The sequence below is a fragment of the Capra hircus genome, chromosome 5 (assembly GCF_001704415.2).
Source record: "Capra hircus breed San Clemente chromosome 5, ASM170441v1, whole genome shotgun sequence".
Taxonomy (NCBI): domain Eukaryota; kingdom Metazoa; phylum Chordata; class Mammalia; order Artiodactyla; family Bovidae; genus Capra; species Capra hircus.
Window position 1 is genome coordinate 112,780,524 of NC_030812.1, and position 4,591 is coordinate 112,785,114.

Below are 4,591 nucleotides of genomic sequence, written 5' to 3' on the forward strand. Positions count from 1 at the left end.
GTTCCAAAGGTGCTTCCAGGCTGAAGGGATTCCTGGGTGGCTGTTCATTAAAATTTTCCATTCAGCCGTCCTCCGGTTTCCTGGCCTTCTCAAAGCCTTTCTGTTTGGGCTCAGTCACCTGGAGGCATGCTGTCAGGAAGTGAACCTAATGTCACCGTGACACCCCCTCCCCCAGTTTTTAAGGCTGTGACTCAGCTTTCACCCAACCCCAGCCTCTGCCCGGTCACCCTCCCCTGGCACTTACCCACATTCCCTGCACTCCAGCTCTTCTCCGCAAGCCTGCGGGTAGGGTCTGGAGCCTGCTGCCCTTGGGGACAGTGGGAACAGAGGCAGCAGATCCAAGAACAAAGCTGTGTGATCGTCATCACTGCTAAGAATAGCCCGACAGCCACCAGGGCCGCCAGGCCCAGGTGCACAAGCTCAGGCACGGCCTCTTTCCACCTGACAAGGAAGGATGGCCTTCACCCTCATGCCATCAGGCACGCTATGAAGACAAGGAAACAGACTCAGGGACGGGAAGGAGCAGACCCATGGTCACACAGCCAGTCAGTGGGCAGGGGCTCCCCTCCGTCCCCAGACTCAGATTCCAGAGTCAGACTTTGAAGTCAAAGACTTATTTAGCACCTACTACCCACTGGCCACTGTTCTGGGTACTGTGCTGAATGAGATGACAAGTCCCTCTGCGGGGAGGGACACTCACAACTCAGCCAGTGAACAGAGGATACGCTCTCAGCGCCCTGGAGCCTGGCCTGTCCTCTCCCCACCAGCCATGCCCGTCTGGCATAGGCACCCTGCTCTCTCCCCTCCCCAGGCCCTGGAGTGACTTCTCCAGAAATGGGTGTGCACGCTCAGTTGCTCAGTCGTGCCAGACTCTGTGACCATATGGACTATAGCCCTCTAGACTCCTCTTCCCGTGGTATTCTCTATATGCCATACCAATCGGGCCAGGGCTATTTTGCCCTTGCGGAGCTAATAGTTTTGTGATGGAGAAAGTGAAAAAGCAAGGACATACCTAAGATAACTTTGCCTAGTAATCAGTGCTTTGAAAAAAGTCAAAAAAGATGGTAAGAGACTGATAATCAGGAAAGTTTCTCTGAGAAAATGCTCCACATGATCAGATGGAACAGGCCCCATGGAGATCAAGGGGAAGGGAATTCCAGGTGAGGGGCCTGCCAGTGCAAAGGCCCGGAGGCAGGGGTGAATGTGAAATCCTCAAAGGTCACTACAGCTCCTGCAAAAGGGCAGAAGGGAGAGCATAGTGGGAAATGAGACTGGAGCTTGAGTTGATTTTAAGTTACAGGGGAAGTTTTCTGGGAGGGCCTGAAGCCTCAGATATGCTCTGACTTTTGCTTTAAAATTTAAGAGAAAAGGAAGACCAGCATAGACAAGATAATCAGAGAAATTTTCATGGAAGAGTCAACAGAACTTTCTTACCACAGAATTAGAAAAGTCCAATCTCCTAGGAGGAATGGAAAATTCACCTGTTTAAAACTGTTTCTACCAAGAAAACAGAGGAATGGTTGGTCCATCAGCACATGAAAAGATGCTCAACATCATTAGTCATCAGGGAAAGGCAAATCAAAGCCACAATGAGACCCCACATTACATCCACAGGATGGCTATAACTAAAAAGAGAAATAATATGTGTTATTCAGGATGTGGAGAAACTGGAACCCTCACCCACCACCGGTAGGATTGTAAAATAGTGTGATTGCTTTGGAAAATAGTTTGGCAGCTTCCCAAAAAGTTAAACATACATTTACGTATGGCCTGGGCTTCCCTGGTGGCTCAGATGGTAAAGAATTTCCCTGCAATTTGGGAGACCTGAGTTTGATCCCTGAGTCTGGAAGATCCGCTGGAGAAGATACCCACTCCAGTATTCTTGGCTGGAAAATTTCATGAACAGAGGAGCCAGACAGGCTACAGTCCATGGGGTCACAAAGAGTCAGACACAACTGAGCAACTAACACACACACACACACACACACACACACACACACACACACACACCTATGACTTAGCAGCCTACATATCCACTCAAGAGAAATGAAAACACTTGTCCATATAAAAACTTATACACAGATGGTCACAGCATCATTACTCACAGTGACTAAGAAGTGAAAGCAACTCGAATGTCATCTACTTGGTAATGGGTAAATAGAATGTGGTGTATCTAGTCATACAATGAAACATCGTTCATGAATAAAAAGAAACGAAATGCTGAGACACACTGCAACATGCATGGATCTCAAGCATGTGAGGCTAAGGGGAAGAAACAAGAGGAAGCAAACAAACCAACCAAAATCCCACATATTATAAGATTCCATTTATATTAAATGTTCAAAAAAGACAAGTCTGTAGCAACAGAAAATAGATCAGTGGTTGCTGGAAGCCAGAAGTACAAGTAAGGAGTTATCGTAAATGGGCCTGAGAGGTCTTGTCAGGGGTGATGAAGATGTTGTTAAACTGGATTCCGATGATCACTGTACAACTCTGTGAATTTGCTAGAGATCATTGAATTATACACTTAAAATGAGTGTGCGGGAGACGTGGCTTCGATCCCTGGGTCAGGAAGATCCCTTGAAGGAAGGAATGGCAACCCACTCCAGTATTCTTGCCTGGAGAATCCCATGGACAGAGGAGCCTGGTGGGCTACAATCCATGGGGTCACAAAGAGTCGGACACGACTGAGTGACTAAACACAAGTACATAATGTGTAAACGGTTGTTATTGTTGTTTAGCCGCTAAGTCGTGTCTGACTCTGCAACCCCATGGACTGTAGCCTGCCAGGCTCTTCTGTTCAAGGGATGCTCCAGGCAAGAATACTGGAGTGGGTTGCGATTTCCTTCTCCGGGGGCTCCTCCTGACTCAGGGATGGAACACGGGTCTTCTGCATTAGCAGGTGGATTCTTTACCGCTGAGTCACCGAGGAAGCCCTGGTATGTAAATTAGACCTCAATAAAACTATTCAAGAAAGATGCTTTCTCCTCTCACAACGACTGGATTTTATGTTCCGTGATAACCAGGACTGACCCATCTTGTTTAGCAAAGTGTCCCCAAGACCTCAAACAGCCAAGTTACACAGTGAGCACCCAATGGGTGGAATGGGGGAAGGAAGGAAGCCTATAAAAAGTAATAGTCTTCAGCTGGGGGCACAGCCCTTCGAAGCCACCCTCTCTCACTTCTCTCCCTAACCCCCCTGTTTGGAAGACTTGCCTTCACGGCTGATCCACTTCCCCTCAGATTTCCCTGCCGCACTTTGGCCCTGCTGTCACCAGGCCCATCAGAGACCCTGCTTGTGAAGTCCCAGAGCCCCTCTCAAGACTGAGCTCAATGATCGCATGAAGCTCTGGTCACTCATTCCTGCATCCTGGCTTCCCTGAGATGCTGAGCCTTCCATGAGAGGCCTTGCTCCTCTGCCTGCTCCTTCCCGCCCTCTTCTTGTTGTTCCTTGGGGTCCCCAGCCTCGGACAATTTCCGGGAGCATCCCTTCCCAGCTGCGTGCCATGGGTCCTTGAATCTATGTCACAGCGCAACTGCAGATCCTTGAGGGCCACCCTGACATCCCGCTGGAGTGTCCCTGAGATTCCTCAAGCTCAACATCTCTAAAACTAAAGTCATCATCTTCCCTTCAGCCCTGCATAAACGGTACCTCCTTCCAGAAACCTGAGTTCTCACATCGCCTCCTCACTCATCCTCCCCTCCAAGTCCTGCCAACGTTCCTTCCAAACACCTCTTTTCTCTCCCAAACACTACCAGCTATTGTCTGGATGACCCTTCTCCCATCTGTTCTCCAGACTGTACCGTGAGTGAACTTGTACAGGTTAAAATTCTTAGAACTGCGGCCAACTGTGTGTAGCTGACTAAAAATAGCAGCGGAGTCACAGGAAGGAGACAAGTGGTGTTTCATGCAATCAAAGGAAGAACTGAAATGTCAAGACTAAGGGAAGAAAGTGACCAGACAACCCCCAGCTTCAGCCTCTGAAGCTCTTGGTTCTTCTTTAAAAAAAAAAAAACTCACTGATTCTGCTGTGCCAGCCTTAGTTGTGGCACGTGGGCTCTTTCGTTGCCATGTGCAGGACCTTCATTGCAGGAAGAGATCTTTTATTTACAGCATGCAGGAATCTAGTTCCCTGACCAGGGTTTGAACCCGGGCCCCCTGTATCGGGCGTGGCGTCTTAGCCACTGGACCACCAGGGAAGTCCCTCATGGTTCTTGCTGAAACACATCTTCAAGGGTTTCCACTGGGCCAGCTTGGGGTGAGGGGCCCAGCCTGACCTGAGTAGCCCGGACGTGTCACCAAGACCCACTTTGGGGATTGAGCTCCTTCCAGACCAGGAGAAATCACTTGTGCCCTGCAACCAGCCCTCCCATCCCCCCAGCAGATCATATTGTCCCTGTAATCCTGAGCATCTCTATTCAGACACAACCCAGAGAGCCGGCTCTCTCAACCACTGCCTCTGACCCATCCAAAACCCCTGCCAGGCCACAGTCAGCTCTTTCCAGGCTCTTCGTGGACCCTCTGAGGGTCCACCGGAGCAGCCTGCCCTTTGAGCTCACCCACCTCTGAGAATGTTCCTTTTTCATCTCT